This window comes from Ricinus communis, chromosome 8, assembly GCF_019578655.1.
Source record: "Ricinus communis isolate WT05 ecotype wild-type chromosome 8, ASM1957865v1, whole genome shotgun sequence".
Taxonomy (NCBI): domain Eukaryota; kingdom Viridiplantae; phylum Streptophyta; class Magnoliopsida; order Malpighiales; family Euphorbiaceae; genus Ricinus; species Ricinus communis.
The window spans coordinates 23,787,499-23,805,991 of record NC_063263.1 but is presented as its reverse complement, the minus strand read 5'-3'; the positions used below and the strand labels follow the sequence as shown (position 1 = coordinate 23,805,991).

Here is an 18,493-nt window from a genome sequence, read left to right as displayed (position 1 = left end):
ATAAATTAAAAAAATCATAAATATCAAGGATATAATAAAAGGATATGAGACCTATAGAAGCTTTGCTCCGTATGTCCATAACATCTCAAAGACCTTCCTTCGAGTATACTGTGTGTAGAGAATTCCTCTAGCTTTGTGCAGTTTTTTCTTCTAAAATCAATCTAGTTCAGATTTTTTATCAGGCTTGGATTTTAGGGACTTTGCATGTTTCTCCAAAATTCTAAAGTTTAGGCACTTCCATCGCTGATTGTTCAGAGTTTTCTAGTTGTCTTCCGCTTCGAAACGTAAAGAATTATGATTTCTGCTTCAGGTTATGCTTCGGTAAAATTTCCCATTTCCGGATGTTAAACTAGTAATTTTTTTATTTTTTGGACAATCTCCGCTTTGGGATGAAGAATAATGAATTTCTCGCCTAGGACTAAAAAGGTAATTTACCGATTGTAATTCTAGTAATAACCAAAAGGGGCGGGGCAGTGAATTGGTCAAAATCAAAAACCAAAAATAAATTAAACAAAGAATGGAAAATCGACACTTTAAAAGGCTTATTCCGAGACGGGTAGAAGAACTAGCAATAAATATCTCGCTCCGCAAACATAATGGATATGAAACCAACAACTTCTTGGGAGATTAAGCGGCTCTTAGGAAGATGAAAGAAAAGCCAATTCTCAAAATTGTTGACCAGCTTTAGTCATAGCCATAGGAACACCTTCTCTTTCGTTCAAGCACAACTCACAACACCAAAAATTTATAGTGGTTCAGATAACTCTTGCCTACACTCACTCCTAAAGAATTCTCATGAGGTTTCCACTATCAAATAGAATTTTAAAACTAACTCTATTTGTGTTCTTTCACAAGACTAAGAACAAAAATAAGTATTCTTCCAAAGGCTCGCACTCTAACCCCAATATTTTTCTAGGCTCACACTCTAACCCACTTTAAGATTTTCAATCTTTGTTACAAGAGCTTTTAATCCTTTACCCAAACATTCAATCTCCCTTTTTAAGCTTTTAATACAAGAATTAAATACTCAACTACCCAAAGATTCAATTCCAAGCTTAAATCTTTAATACAAGATAAAAAAGATGAAGATTTGAAGTTGTTGAGAGTAAATGCACAATGAGGGGCTCAAAATAAATGCTCTTGCTTGATCTAGAACACTTAAAAATGATATTTAAATACTTCTAAGTGAAATAGAGACATTGCACCCACATTAAATGCAAACATAATTGTTTCAACAATCTTCATAAATGCAGCTTCACGGGTGGGAAGAATTCTTCACGGCCGTGAAGCATCAACATGAAAAATAGATTCGAAAAACTGGAACTCATCATGGCAATGAACAATTCTTCACGGCTGGGAACTCAGGTTTCATGGGAATGCAGGTTTCACGGTTGGAAACTTTATCCGTGAACTCTACTATGATTTCTTGAAGTTTTAAAGAGTTGCAATTCTTCACGAGCATGAACTTTTTCTTAACGGCTGGGAGGATTTGAAAACAGCCGTGAATTTCCATCTTCAAGGCTGGGAATGTTGGCCATGACATCTTTTGTAATTTCTTCAAGTTTTGGAAGGAAGGCAATTTTCATGGGCGTGAACATTTCTTCACGGCCGTGAATCCTTGTTTCCACAACTGGGAAGGATGCCGTGAAGGCTACTGTCCTTTTTACTGTTTGAGGCAAGAATTCTTCATAGCTGGGAACTGATGTTTCATGGGCGTGAATCTGCCCTGATTTAGAAGAACCAATTTTCCTTCCTTACACAAACACTTAAACATAAAATTAGTCATTCTTAATTGTTTGTAACCATCAAAATAAGATTAATAACTCTTAAGATTCAACATCGACCAGGGGCCAAAATGTGATTTGACGTTACTTACTTTTAGTGCAACCATATCAACGAACATATAAAAGTTTACCATTGAAAACAAGAATGGTAAACATGTAGAATAACAATAAGATTAGCTGAAGTTGGGTTAGGGGTACAAAAGTGAATGGGTGTCCTTACATTGCCACTTAGTCGGTTTCTACTATTAATTTTATTATGGCTGAAAAAAATAAAATGAGAAAAGGGGGAAAGAAAAAGAAAAAAAGGGAAAAGAAAAATAGATTATATTAACTAACCAGGTATAGATAAGGATACTATGCCTATCCCACTTTAACACACCTGCAATAATTATAAATTCTAAACCATCATGGCTATGAAAGAAAGACCTTATAAACTAATATGCAAGTGACCAATGAATTTTAGAGGAACAACTATGGGTGCAATTAGCAACAACAAATGAATATTACTAAAATAACTAATTGGAAGCAAGAATGTCCTAAAGGATACATGTGAGCTATATATTAACCTTTTGCAACAAAGGTGAAAATAAAGGTGGAACTGGGGGCACCCTCAATCTTAGATTGCAAAAGCTTGGATAAAGTTTACCAGTTAAAATAATAGAGCACATGGAACCCTTCTTATTTTCTAGAATTTTATGTTGTGAGTAAAAACTACTTTACAATTGTATTTGATTAGTTTTTTAGCCCAAAATTACATAAGAATTATCAATCTTACATTAACTACTCCAATTTCTTTCAAAGGGAAAAATAACAGGTCAATATTAGATTGTGTAGCATAAAAGGAAAGGGATCTTACAAAATTTACAGATTGTAATTTCTTTGATGCACAATTCATACATCAAGCTAGCAATGGGATGGATACGATCAAATTCCACATTCCCATCAGTTTCTCCCATGACATGATGTAGCAGAACATATCCACTTCCTATGTATGGATGTTGACCTGCAATACATTATTGAAGAGTTCAAATAAACTATTCTAAATGGACGAGCTCCATAATGGTTGACGTGTTTTTATGAACTTCATTATGAAATCATTTGTGTTTTAGTTTCATCATTAATAAAAAAAACCACATACCATAGCTCTTAGTATATCCATAGGTGTGCTTCTTGTAGGACTTCTATTTAATAGAATTATATTAAAAATTAAAATACATCCATGAAGTGATGGAGTCTTACTATCGAGCCAAGTACAACATCTGTTCCAAGAGTTGCCTTCAAAATTCTATCTGTAAATTAACAACAGAGAAACAATAAGCCAACATGACTAAAAATTTCTCTAGATTTGAACTAAATGCACCTATAGAAATACTACTAGAGTGATTAAGCAAAATAAACTTACTACCAACTTAGACAATATATTACAAAATTGAGTTGATAGAAATAACCGCCCTTCTTTTAAATATATAAAAAGATTCCAAATGGTTATAAAATAGCTTTAGTCTTAAGTTGTATTTAAAAAATAATAAGCAACATAATCAATTTACTTAATAGAGAGAAGATTAAATGAGATTCAATAATTGCCTTGCTACACTGATTATTACAATGCTTCGTACAAAGTGAAATTGAGAAATTAGCAATGATTAATTTATGTATTTAAAAATTTAAGAGAAAGGAGGGGGATAATCATCCAAAATATTCTCAATAAGAACTATTAGAAAAATAAATTACATGACCTCAAATAATTTATTCAAAACTTTTGATGCCGGAACAATAAAAGGTCCATGAAGTCCCTGTCAAAAACAAAATTCCTTCACTTAGTAGTTGTAGCAATGAAACTATATCTTTAATGAATTAAGTAACAAAGGAGAGCACATACACTATCTCTTTTTGACCCAAGGTGAAAGCATAGCACAAAAGACGAGCCCAAAAAGCTGATTTATACATCTTGACCTTGAAGCTAACATTAAAAGATGAAACCCTTTGCAAAGACTATGAAGGTGGTGAATCTAGAATTAGATCCACGAACTCATAGAACCTATTGAGCTGATTCTCATATCTGCACATGATCAGTTCCTACAATTTAAAAAGTAAGCATATAATAGAGAATAATTCACTCGCTGAGCATCAACAACATAACCATTAAACCGATAATAAGCATTGACATCTCCCATAGAAACTTGGATATCTCATAATTTTTAAGCTCTTTATTTTATCCTAATAAAAGATAGCGTCCATCTAAGCAAGGCCTAAATGACGACGTATTTCCCTTCAATAGCTTCAATCCATGTCTCCCAATTCTAACTCTCTATGTTTGCAATTCTAATGCCAAAATAAGATTATATAAACTGAAATGGTCTAAAAAAGTTCAAGAAAAAGAAATATTATTTTTACTTAAGCATAATGAGATGGAGGATACTTTAAAGGTAACTATAGCGAGAGAACTTGAAGCCTGGAATTAGTTCTTTTGTGATTGTTGTATCGTCGATTACGTGAAAAACAAATCCAAAAGAAAAGAGAGTGAAAATCTGAAAGATCAATGAAAGATTAAAGAACACTCTGAATAACTTGAATATAAACCCAAAAGAAAAAAGAGTGAAAAACCCAAAGATATTTGAAAGATTAAAAAATAAAGGACCTGAAAGAGTAGTAAAACATTTAATGGGAGAAGCTGAGCAGTAGTAAAAAATAGAATGAAAATATATTAATTGGAGAAAGAGAGAAGAATTATTTTTTTAGCATCAAGAAGAGAAGGACAAGATTTTAAGTAGATTTTCCTAAATTGAAAAAAATAGCTAAAACAGAGAAAGTGCCACTTAGGAAAGAGAAGATATGTGTCAAAGCACTGTTTTCATAGATACATAGATATACAAAATCTCGATTTAATTGTTTGATTGATTTTAACCTAATTAATGTGCAAATTGACATCTATACTACGTATAAAAAAACATGTTTTAAAACACATATCAGTTAACCAAAAAAGTCATACTTATGAGAACCCTAAATCTATAGATTATATGCATGTCAGTAAATTAAGTAGCCACCTAGGTAACTGATTTCAATGGACACAAAACGTTACATAAATTAAACTGCAAACTATCATGAGATTCATGTATGTGAGACAATGACAAACAAACTTAAAACAAAATCTTATAAGTCTAGAAATCAAAGGTATCAATTCATTATAGCTTTTGTGTATTCACACTATAACCATACTAATCATATGTATTTAGAACCTTAACTCAATCAAATTAGTTAAGAAAAATAATTGATATTCATTAGAAAAAGAAAATTAGATCACAACAAAGGATGAACTTGATTGATTACTCTCAATGGACTTCATGCGTTCATGTGAGTTGAAGATTGCTTTAAAGTCATATTTGAATCTTCATGAATCTTCATGTCTATACCAATTCGAGATGCTTTAACTATAAAATAAGAGCTAAACAAGATAGGAAAAAGGTGCATTTTTGCCCCTAACATTTGGTGAAAGGAGCGGATTAGCCATTAAACTATTTTTAGGTGTAAAATATATCTTTAAACTCTCAAAAGTCGGTAATCTATGCCCCTCTCCTAATAATTAAATATAAAAAATATTTAAAATGGTGACATGAAATGCATTGAAATTAAAAATAAAAAAAATCACCCTCATTTCTCTCTCCTCTCAAGTCACAGACAATCATCCCCACCACAATTTCTATTGTCAAAAGTTGCTTCCTTTACCCTTCTTATCTCTTCATTTAGTTATAATTGGCTACCAACAATGTATACTTTAATTTCTATCTTTATTATTATTATCACTTTCATTATCAGAACCTACTTCACTAATATCCCCGAAAACCAAACCCATAAGGAGATAAGCAAGAGAAAGATGAGCAAAAACAAGATGCCCTTCTTTATAAGAGCAAGGAAAGACTGGTAATTAGGGATAAAAGTTTTTCAAAGGATTTGAGAATAACTTACAAGGAAATGTCTTCCAATAATGCCTTTGAAGCATTTTGTAATTGGATTTTGTGTTCCTAAATATACAAAATAGTCTGATCCCATCTTTTTATGAACAACTAAAGGTGAAAACTAGGTCCTACAAAAAATCTTGCAGGGAGGTAATTTTTGCAATTTGCAAATTCTTTTACAATGCGAGTTAAGCTGGTGAAAGTTCATCAAAGCCCTATATGTAACAAGTGCAGCCAATTGTAATAAAAACCGCTACTGCAGTTGATTTAATGCAAGATTTCAAGACAACTTACCTTACTCTTTCTTCTCCTAAGGCTATTTTTATAGGCCAGTTAGCAGAAACACCCATGGGTTATGTTATTGTACCATTAACATTATGGTTATTTTGGAATACATTTGATGTTGGATTACCTGATGGACCTTATCCAGCTTCATATGCAATTCTTTTTAGGCAAATGGCAATTCTTGAAATTTCCAAATTTTATGAGTTGCTAAAGTATTCTATAGTTATATTTTGCAATCTCTTAGTTTTGGCTTTGGTCATGAATATTTTGAGGATGTACTTTCATCGAAACTTTTAAGATATATTCCTACTCTAACGACAATGGCTATCGTAGTTTTTGTAGGAGCTAACTTTGTCATTAACATGTTTATGGAGACAATAACATCATATTTTTGAGAGAGAAGGAATAAAAAAGATGTAGAGGATTGTTTTGCTAATTGATTTATTTATTCTTAAGTATTTTTGTTTATTGTTTTAATTGATTTAGTTTTGAGAAATGAGAATAGTGATTTGTTTCTTGCACTCAATGATGGTGAAGCAAAAAGAAAGAAAAAGAGATGGTGGTGGGACAAAAATGATGAAAATCATGACATGATATAGTTGTGGTTGAAGAAAAAAGAAAGGAAGAAGTGATAGTGAATATAAATGGGACCCATTTATTTCTAGGTGAGTATAAATGGGACCCATCACTTATCCAAGTTAGCAGCAAATAAACAACCATTTGATTCGCTAAAATTCAAATAGAAGGAGGGGCCTAAATTAAAGGTTTTGCTCAAATTTGTGTTTAATTGCACTAAAAGATAATTTAAGTGCCAATGTGCACCTCGCTCCAAATGTTGTAAAATTGCACCTTCTCCCAACAAGATTTTAGAAGAGATAAATTCCTTAAGAAGGAATCTCATTTATTTCTCTAGGGCCTTAATATTGGACTTATTTTAGGTATCTTTACCAAAATAGAATTAACTTAAACAAGCTAAAAATTGATGGATTTAAGGAGTAAAATATTAAATTTAGTCTATGCGAGTTTTTAACGTTGCACATTACATTATGAAAAAAAAGAAGAAAAAAATCGATCTACATAAATATGGGAATTCCACATAATAAGTTGACTTCTGAGTAGCTTACTATTAATCTAAAGAATGATACAAATGAGGTAAATGCATAATCTTTGAAATTCACCAACTTACTAAGCACAACTGATGAGCTAAAAGTTATTAAATGAGCATTTGTTAACTTATAATCAGTCATGTTATTTCACCAACTGTGATACAACATCATTTAGTCCTCTTTGCAGTGTTCGAAGGTCCTCTATAGCTATGCATTAAAAAAGTGGAAACAATAGATTGTTTACTCACCTAGAAATCAGCTTTTCTCAGAACTTCCTTTCTTGTTACTTCAAATTCATATCTTTTTAGGAGGTTTGCACACTCTTGGCTTTCTAAGATCAAGATCCTGCATGAAGCAATGCATTGCAGTACTTAGATGAGATAGTCAAGACCAACAGATGTCATAACGATTCTAAAATGACACCTGCAGTAGTATAGATTAAGTACTAAAGAAAAGAATACAATTAGAAAAATCTTCATTAATTTTCTTGGTTGGGAGCTAGGAAAATCACAGCCGACACAAGATAGTAGAACAAGCCTTTTTTTTTATAATGATAATATATTCCTTAAGGGCTCCAATCTTGAAAAGCATTTTTAATAATAGACAGCTATATGCATATTGAATATGACATGAGTAACAAATATTATCCTCTCGATTCCAATTTTTTTTATTTTCATAGTTTCTTCATCTAATGGAGCTCAGGATCATATTCAAAATCAAAGCTCATGAAGCATCTAACTGAGCTAATCACATTAACTTTGGCATATTAAATATTCAGAGACCATCACAGGCATAAAGTGCGTATAGATAAAAGGCTAATGATTTCTACATATAAATAGGAACTTATAAGACCAAGTTGTAGTTCTCTAAGTAGAGATGATTCATTCTATTATTAATTACTATATATGATGACAAAGATAAATTCAATCATAGCAAAGATTTGAATTCACAATTGTAGATCACAATGCTACCAATTATTTATGAATAGTAAATGTGTATGACCATGTTTTGCATCTGAATAATTAGTTTCTACAATTTGCTTGTGTGAATTGCATAAATACTTGTAAATTGATTATAATAAGAAGCATCACTTTGTTTTGTTTATAATATATACCAACTATGGTGATAATACTGTCTAGATCAAAAGAAAAAGTGTCAAGCCTAAGATAACATAGAAATTTCAAATATGAAAATTATATCATGGAAGCAAGACATTTCCAGATCATTACGTGCATTGGAATGAGAAATCCCAAATCATATATTTCGATATCAGATTGACAAGACAAAATCATCAAAAGATAAAACTTTTAATAAGATAGGTTATGGTTTTGCATAACCAGATTTTCTTGGCAATTATAATTTTCTAAGACTCAAATGTCATAATAATGTATTTAGAACTTGCATGGATCTAAACCATATTTAAAAGTCAATACTCCGTTTTAGCTTGTTATTTCTAAAGGAAACATAAGGATATACCACAACAAAGACCAATGCAAATAAAGATTAGAAAAAAGTATTACAATTTGTAGTCAATTCGATATATAAAAATTTAAACAAACAAACGAATAAATTTAAACTCACCCAATATATCAAATCAACATGATTTCTAAAACAAACAATAAAGACCCAAACTTTAGCATAACAGACAAGAACCCATATGCAAAATTTAGAAAGAAGAAAAGAAATAAAGAACATGAGTATAAAGTAATTGTCATCAATAGTGAAGATATACTTCTTAGAAATAATATAACCAAAGCGATGACAAGTAGTCTTTGAAAGAGATGCAAGAAGTCTTAAGACCAAGAATCCTTTTAATAACATTCCTATTATAAAGTTCACAATCAAAACCATATGGAACAAAAATAGTCTTCAAAGTGTTACCATCTTGAACAATAATAAGATGGTAAGGCTCAAAGAAAGGTCTCCACATGTCTAAGAAATCGAGATTCCTTAAAGTTGGTGTAACTAATCCAAATACAGAAATAACAAGCATAAGAAAACCCTGAACTTCACCTGTTTCATTGATAAGTCTAGCAATGGCTTCATAGACTAGGATCCCAGCAAGAAGCCATATCATTTGAATGGAAATTAGTGCGCCAAGTATCTTAATCCTGAAAAACCTATAAGACTGACATGGAGTTGCCTCCCATCCTAACACCCAGAGTGAAATTAATGAGATTGCAAATGCTGCAACATCTGATAATAGATGACTTGTATCAGTCAAAACTGCAAGGGTTGACTTTGATGCCAATTCGAAAATTACTTAAGATTGCATGATGAGGCAGTCTGCCCGGAGTCAGCAAGGATAGAAATAGTATCAATTATTAACTAATATGTCAGAAACAACCATTATTCACACACCCGTAATAACCCTTTTAGTTTTCATGATTTCTTTTTTATTGTTCTTTATATTTTTTTTTTCTTGTTCTCCTTCTTCTCCTCTGTCAAACTTCAGTTTTCTAAAATCCCATTTATCTGTCTCCCATTAAATTGTTGTTGATTCCTCAAAGTCCCCCCATGTCCATTTCCAAAAATAATTATCCTTTCGCCACTCCACAATCTCTCTCAGATTGGTACAAATCGCTCTTACCCTCAGACTCTTTTGCCTCGTGGGATCTAATGATCATTTTTTTACCGTAGAGGTAGAGGAGTATTCTGATTATGAAGACAAGAGGACTGAGCAAAGCTCCACTTTAGCAATCCTTCCCAGTTAAATCTATCTATTTATTTCGGAAAAAATTAATTCAAAAACAACAAGGATTTTAGTAATAATTTAAGAAAAGCAATGGGATAAGCACTGTCACTGAAAGATTAAAAGACAAAACAGTTCAAAGATTAATGACAACGCAATTGAAAGGGTAGAAAAACATTTAATAAAAAAAGGAGAGAAGTTTTCTTTAGTGAAAAGAAGGGTTTCCACAGGTTTTGAATAGAAATGCCTGAGTTGAGAGAAAAGGCAAAGAGATTGACATTTAGGAAAGAAAAACCATGTGTGAAATCCCTCTTTCATATAGATTTCCACATATATATATATAACTTAGAAATGTTAATATTTTTCTAAAAAAAATATTCCGCTATTTCAAGCGGTGAGAATGATTATCCTGCCGCTTTTCAAGTAGTAGAACATGACTTTGTCTAATTACAGTGGTTAAAATCACATTAACTTCATAAATCTTTTACGGATCATCCTAAACTAGTAATTTTTTTATTAAGTCACTCTAAAATAAGAAAAACCCAAATAATTTGCACCAACCTGCTCGACATCAATCTCAATTTAATCAGACAAAATCATTAACATATGTATTAAAATCTTTAGAACACTATTGATGTAGTGGGTAACTGGCTCCATTTAAAATTTTAGGAAATTACACATTTCAGGAAAAAAAGAAAAGAAAAAGGAAAATAACTGTATTAGAACTGCTGCATCTCTTTATGAATGGAAGGGACCAGAAGGCAATAATTAGAAGCAGATTAAGAGTAGATCACCATCACTTCTATCCTTTGCCATGTTTCTTTCTCAAACGTTCTTTAACAAAATCATTTCGAGCTTTGATTCGAGCTTGCTGAGGAGCAACATTAACGTAAGAAAGACGTGAACCAACAGCAAAAAGCGCAGCTCCAGCTACAAAGCAACCCACTGTCATTGCCATTTTCTTTGGCGTTGATGGGTAGCACAACACCATCTTGTCTGTTAAATTCAAGTAGAATTACTATTACATTTGGTCAAAAGATTGATCAGAAAATTTTACTAACGTATGTCGTAATAGCACTAAACAGCTATCAGAAATATATTTGTATTTTTCACAGCGGCAATTAAACAAACACATAATAAGCATTCTTCACTATACAATCAGTTGTGACAATTCTAGATCAAACCAAAGCTACATCGACGGAGAAGCAAATATGGATCTGAAATATATATAAACATACAAACTCAATTGAATTAACTCAGTGCAACTTCATCATCAACTAACACATAAGCATATATAAATATGCAAACTGATTAATCTTGAGTAAAATATGATTTGAAAATACCTCAAATAAGAGAGAGTGGAATCAATTTCTTAGTTTCTGCAGCTGATTTGCTCGTCGACTCTGGAGACCAAGAGAGTGAGAGCTTCTCAGCCAAAAGAGAGAAAAATTGAGTGAACGAGAGAGACAATGAACTACGACTCCCGCGTCTCCTGAAGTTGATCGTTTTAGTTATTTTCATGTGTCGTTGTTTGGGCAGTTGTTCAACTTGCCATGGCAAATTAGAAAATTAGAACTAGGAGCTAAATCGTATATCAACATAGCCAACGAACCTCAAATTATGAGATGCCTAATTACCTAAAAATTTCTCAAATTTGAACATATTACCAATTCTATCAAATTTTTCATGTAAAAGCCTAATTTTTCATTTTTATTTCTAGAAGGGAGAAGGTGCATTTTGGCCCCTAACATTCAATGCGAGAGCAAATTAGACCTTAAACTAATTTTTGACCCAATTAAGCCCTTAAACTGTATATTTTAAACCCTTCTCTTAACAGAGATTTAAACCACCGTTAATGTGTCAATCATCACTAAGCTAATAAAGCACCCAATTTTTAAAAAAATCACCCAAAATAAAAATCACTCTTCAATTTCATATCTTTGATCCTAACAAAAACATTCGTTGAGTAGAGATTGCAGTGTTGTTAAAGAACTGGAAAGGACGAGATTATGCTGCGGTTATTGCTGCTACAACGTTGTTGCTTCGACGACAATAGGGACTAGCTGAGCAACGACAGGAATGGGCTGAGTTACAACCACACCACCTATTAAATAATCAAATAAACTAAAAATGAAGCTAGATAATGCAGCTAACTAAACAATTAAGGAGGTAGCAACTTCGATGACCACGTGTTTGAGTAGTATTAGTGATTGATTTAGAGTAAAAGAAAAAGTCCAACCATAAATAATTCAGAAACAAAGAAAAAATGAGAAAAAGAAAAGAAGATAACAGAAAATTAAGTAAAAGCAATGAAGATAAAATTAATTATGATCTGTTTTTACCTTAAAAGCTAAATCATATGGCTGGCTTGGTTTCATGTTAAGTATCATTTGAAAAGAAAAGACTTCTGGCTGTACATGAGGTCAGTCATATATTGTTCGCTTGCTTGTTCCAGTTCCACACTTCGATTGCCATGCATTTTGTCATCTCTTGCTTGGTGGCATGGTGGATATTATGTTAATTGAACTAAATTTGCATATCAAAATGGATGATACCATTGCATTATGAATAGCTTTTCCTTTCGTCACATTCCCTTTTTCATGTGCAGAAATCTGCAATATCGTTGTTCTATCCTAGAGGCCAAGGCTACACATCCTTTTGGTTACATGAAGATGCAATTACGGTGGGCTTGAGATTGAAAAATGAGGCGAAAAAATTAAAAAAAAAAAATTAAGTTTCATTGATTTTCTTTTTTTAAGTGGATTTGATTAGGGATGATGGAGGATTTTGATTTTATATACTGTTGATAGGTAAGGAGGAAAGAGAAGAAGAAAAGAAATAGAAAAGAAAGAAAAAAAGAAGGGAATGACAGAGAAAGAAAGAAAAAGGAAAGGAAAGGAATATGGATTGGGTCCCATGTTATTTTGCCAACTCATTTGACAATTACTCATCTAAATGTAATGGACGGTAAATCTATTTTTTTTTTTTATAATAGGCTTAAATAACAAGTTTTTGATAGTTTAAGAGTTTAATTGGAGTGGAATTTATAAACATTCTCTGAGATTTTGCTGTATTTTTGTATCTTATTTTTTTTAATTCATTTTTCGTGTTAACTTCTCTCTATTTAGATGTTAGTATTATATGAAATTATTGAAAAGAGTTATAAAGTTTGTTCAATTCTGTATTTTTATTATTTTTTAAATATAAAATTTTATTTCTTTTAGATAGAAGAAAATAAAATGTTGCATTCTTTTTATAATATAAGTGAAAAATTTCTTTATTTCAATCTAGAATAAATTTCAGTTTAATAGTGACACATTTGGGTAAAAATATCCTAAATTAATAAAATGTAATACCTAAATACTTTGATCAATTTAAAATTTATTAAACTAACAAACTACTAATGGAAGAATAACATATAAAAAGAAAAGATGAAAGTGTATATTTTTAAAAATTAAATTCCTTAAGTGCGAATTACGTCGAACATTAGAAACGCATTTATAATTATACAAGAGCCAATTCGCTCTTTGCACCACATGTTAGAAGCAAAAATATATTTTCCTTTTCTAAAATACAATCTAGTCATTTGTTTTCTAAATTTATGTAGTTTCAATTGATTGTATAATTATTTTAAAAAGAAAAGTGTTAGCAATTATTGCTTACTTCTAAACACACTATTTATATTTATCATACTATCTCTTCTTTTTCTTTTTCCCATTTCCATCTCTTTTTTTTTTCATTCACGTTTTAAATTTAAGAAAAAAAAATCATATTTATGAAATTTGCAGTCCTAACATCATGAAATTTCAACACCATCAAATTCAATCGGAAAAGACAAAAAGCAAGAAGAAGAGAGTTTTGAGTAAATGATGATTTCATTTCATAAGCTTTTGGATTACATCTCTCCATATATATTGATTACAAGGCACACACATTCCACATGCTTCTAAATCTATTGTAGATTTCCTAACCACATTTCTGGCGGGAAAATCTATTTTTGTCATAGTTGACCTATTGACTTTGTAACCGCTCGACACTTTCTTGGATGCTGAGATGGCCTTGCACACCTGAGCAACTGCAACAGAGATACTCTTCATCTTTGAGCTAGCTGCGCTGGCAACTTCTGCCACTTCATCATTTGCCTTAATAGTAGAAAAGAAGTAGTAGGAAAGGCTTCCCACCAAAATGTGAGAGGCAAATCAGCTTGAGCAAGTAGTGTGAGCCCCAATTCTATCACGTATGTGTTTCCTTTCAACCCTCTTTAGGCTTAGAATCAACAATATAAGAAAAAGGAACTGATGACACTATATTGGACTCACAAAAAGAAGATTTACGATGACATAACTCAACAGCTGGTTCATTATCAGTCAGCAAGTATAAGCCATCTTTAAGCTTCCCCTTTAGATGAATTCTCCCTGTGTTGATATCCTTAACAAGACAGAGTGGGGTAAAACAAAACAACCATATTATTGTTTGCAGTAAGTTTAGAGATACTGAGCAATTTCTTTTTCATGTGAGGCACTCTCGAAACATAATGTAAATGCAGCTGTTTAATGAATTTATAGGTAAGCTACTAGATCCAACATGTGTTATTGAAAGTAACTTACCATTATAAACCATTAACCTTTCCAAACCATAAAACCATTGGAAGTGTGCAAATTTTCCAATTCTGGAGTAACATGATTGGTTGCTCCAGTATCATCATGCTAGGATGGATCTAAGACTGACAGGTACACCAACAAAATAAGCCTGAGCCTTATTCCAAACAGCAAAAACATTAGGATGAGTATAGTAGTTTGGTTTCTTGATCTAGCATTACTGTGAAAAGATTTATCAAGCTTGTGCCAGCAAGTAGTTGCAGTGTGGCCAAGCTTATTACAAATCTGGCACACAGCTTAGAACCTCTACCGATAGATCCGCCACTGAAATAACCTCTTCCTCTATTCCTGCCTCCTTTCTGTTTATTAAGAAACCTCTTCCTATATAATTTCCTCCTCTTCCCCTAGCTTCATTCATATTAGCACATATTGGAATTTGCATGAAGAGTTCCTACGATATGCATTTGTTCAACTGTACTTTCTTGAGTAAGCACCTCACTTGTACTTTATGAAAAGAAATAGACCTAGTTTGTGCTCTACTGTTAATGACAACATCATCATCATGCTCAATTGGTAAACCAAAAAGAACCTGCAAAATGAGATCTTCTAAATAAATCTCATGTCCAGTTATTGCAAGTTGATCACTTAGATTCTCTGTGCTTGTAAAATAATCACTAGTACTCATTGCTCCTTTCCTTGTAGTTTGAAATTGAATCTTTAATGGCATGACTCTTGATTTGACCTTTCAGCAAACATTTTCTCTAAGGCACTCCATACTTCAAAAGTTATTATATATCGGGCTACTGACCTCAAAATCTGTGGTGTTGGAGTAAATAACAGTCAACTTAGCAACACAACATCATCTCTAATCCACCTTACCGCCACTGCCACATAAAAATCCAACACACTACAAACACCATCGCTACCCACCTATCACTGCCATCACCATGTATTATCCATCCACCACCATACCCACACGCATATCATTCTTTCTTTTTCTTTATTCTTAACCAAACATTAACAACCTCCACTGCCACCAGTAGCAGCTGATGTATTAATTAATTTAAAAAGTAAATAAGCAAAATAAACTATAACATGTTTGACGAAAATGCTCAAAAGAAAACTATGCTACTTATCTCAGTCATCGATGAGTTGCAACCTCTAGTTTCCTTCACTTGATGAGTTGCAAACTCAATCACTTCCTCCTCAATGTCACGACTCTTCATCTCTAGCGAGCTATTGTTGAAAACGGTAAACTTAAATATTTACTATTGTCATTTCTAGAGTCATTAGTTGTTAAAGAGTATGTGAAGAGTCTATGATTATATTCAAGTTCTAAGTATATGAAGGTTAGATTATTAAGTGTCATGAATATGAGTATTTAAGTTTGTAAGTGAAGAGTCATATAGGTGTTATTATAAATAGTTTATAAGGTTAATAATTTGGTAGAAGTGAGAAGCTATCTCTTGTAAGAGATAGAATGATCTCTTGTGTGCTTTATTATAAAATATATATTTATGATATATCTCCCTCTCTTTAAGAATTTATCCTTGTGTTATGTTTATTATGTTTATCTCATTCTCCTTTCTAACAAAAGTGGTCCAACAAAGTGATATCAGAGCTTGAAAATCCTGTAGGCCAAAAAAGAAGAAAGGTGAGAGTCGAGAGTGAAACAAGAAAAGAAAGGATTGCATTCCAGATTCTCCGTGAAGAAACCTGTTGAGATAGTGAAGAAAGAGTTTTTCAGCTTCAAGAGGAAGATATCTGTTGAGAAAGAAAAGTCAAAAGAAAAGACTCCAAAACGCAAATCGTTTGTGACAAAGTGAGGTAAGAAAAAAAATCTTATTGAAGATAGTAAAGTTATAGCAACAACTGTAAATATGAAGAATATTATATCATTACTGTAACTGTGCCATTTAAGATATTACTCAAGGAAATTCTTGAAAAGCTAAATCTATATCCAACAACTTATTCATGTGAGAAATTTAGAAAACATCATCAACCAACCTTTTTAGCAAAAGTTGAATTTGAAGATAAGTTGGGAAAGCGTGTTCAGTATGGCTATAAATCATTTACAAAAAAGAATGCAGAGAATAAAAGCAGCTCTACGCGTGATAAAACATTTGAAGGATTTGTATAACATTGTCATAGAAGATGTTAATGCAAAATACTTGTCTTATATCCAAGATGAATTGGATAGTCTCAAGATAGCTCATAATGCTTTGAAATTAAAACTTGAGGATATTGAAGAATTAGATTATTTGAAGCATATGAAGGAAGGAGCCAGAGAGATTTGTAAATCAAGTTCAAATCAAGGTTTAAGAGTTTGTGTGGTTCGAGATTTTTCTCCTAGATGTGGACCAAGCAAATATTATCAATTTTAGAATAATTTAAGTTTAAAGAGAAGTATTGAAAATATAAACTTAAATATTTACTATTGTCATTTTTAAAATCATTAGTTGTTAAGGAGTATATGAACAGTCTATGGTTATGTTAAATGTCTAAATATATATTTGTGATATATCTCCCACTTTTCAAGAAGAATTTATCCTTGTATTATGTTTATGTTGTTTATTTCCTTCCCCTCTCTAACAAAAGTGGTCCAACAGCTATGTCTTTAGGTATATTGTGTCCAGTAAGTCGTAGCACTCCTTTCTTTTTCTCTTCTTCTCTAGAAGTCGACTAGTTAATTATTTTACTGGTGGTAGTTGGGGCTCTTTCTTTTGATGTTTTAATGACTGAAAACGTTGGATGTGCTTGAATTTGAAGTGGATTATCTAAGCTTCTTATTGTTTGATTTTAGTGACAATTTATGTTATTATTACTATAGCTTTAAATGTGTCCTGTTGCCGCCAACTCAGCTAGCTCGAAGATGAAGAGTATCTCTGTTGCAGTTGTTCAAGTGTGCAAGGTCAGCTCAGCATTCAAGCAAGTGTGGAGTGGTTACAAAGTCAACAGGTCAACTATGACCAAAACATATTTTTCGCCAAAAATGTAGTTAGAAAATCTGTTACAATAGATTTCGAACTATGTGGAATGTTTGCCTTGTAATCAATGCACATGGCAGAGAAGCTTATGAAATGAAATCATCATTCACTCAATCAAATACATAGAATATTCGCCTTTTGATTTTAATTAAATCCGATAAATCTCATTTTTATAGTCGATTTTAAATTGTATAGAAAGTCTAAAATGAAATACATTTTCATGTTGGACATCTTTCAATATTTTCTATTATTTTTATATTTTTTATTTTTTCTAAATCTTAAGAAAATTTTTGATTTATTTTTCATTTATTGAATTTTCTACTTTGACAAATTTTTTTAGTATTGTTCTATTTATTTTGTTTTCTGTCTATAATAATTTTTAACTTTTTCTATTATATAATTTTTTTATTATATGAATATTTTTATTTTTAATTAATTTATATTTAAAAATCACTATATATTTATTTTTATTATATATATATATATATATATATATTTTTTTTTTTTGTTTTCTTTTGTTCTTTTAATTTTATTATTTCTTTCTTGATTTATAATAATCAATTATATAATTATCAATATGTTATATTTTTTGCGTTCATGCAACTTCAGTTAGGACGAAGGACTAGATCTTCCGGACGGAGCTCAATAATCTATTGACAATCAAAGGGTTCAGCTGACATGGAAATCTGCCACTCGCGAAAAGAGTTTCTTTGTCCATAAATGTGAGTTCCTGTCAGGCAATTAGGATTGGACGCCAAGGATCAGCCTTTGGCGGTGCTACTTTACTACCTAATAGTCTTATTGTTTGCATGACTATCTCACACTACCAACAGGAAAAGATTATACTTCCATATACATTTGAAGCTGCAGCTTGAACTGTACAATTTTAAAGGGATCCCTGTTTTCTCTTGCTTTTTATGGTAAGTGGTAAGAGGTTAGTTTCTCGTTCTGCAGCAGCAGATTCTCATCCCACGCCCTTTTTCACTATCAGTAGATACCCAGTTACAACCACAAATCAAAAGGAAAAGCCAGAGACAACAACACTGAATTGAGGAAAAAGCCAGAGCAAAAGCACATTGCGATTCCAC

At 31.8% G+C, this 18,493-nt stretch overlaps 3 long non-coding RNA genes across 3 annotated transcripts; 1 reads left to right on the top strand and 2 right to left on the bottom strand.

The window, feature by feature from the left end:
• Positions 1 to 1,186: 1,186 nt before the first annotated feature.
• On the bottom strand, positions 1,187 to 10,033 carry LOC107260996. The gene is made up of 6 exons (XR_001534997.2): positions 9,142 to 10,033; positions 7,377 to 7,473; positions 3,664 to 3,843; positions 3,521 to 3,577; positions 2,923 to 3,073; positions 1,187 to 2,787 (listed from the first exon to the last, which is right to left on the bottom strand). It is a non-coding gene; the product is annotated as an uncharacterized LOC107260996 (long non-coding RNA).
• A 364-nt stretch (positions 10,034 to 10,397) lies between these two features.
• LOC112534331 lies at positions 10,398 to 11,556 on the bottom strand. The gene is made up of 2 exons (XR_003078629.2): positions 11,164 to 11,556; positions 10,398 to 10,816 (listed from the first exon to the last, which is right to left on the bottom strand). It is a non-coding gene; the product is annotated as an uncharacterized LOC112534331 (long non-coding RNA).
• A 3,980-nt stretch (positions 11,557 to 15,536) lies between these two features.
• LOC125370980 lies at positions 15,537 to 17,761 on the top strand. Its single transcript, XR_007217109.1, has 3 exons — positions 15,537 to 15,669; positions 16,056 to 16,245; positions 17,249 to 17,761. It is a non-coding gene; the product is annotated as an uncharacterized LOC125370980 (long non-coding RNA).
• Positions 17,762 to 18,493: the final 732 nt, after the last annotated feature.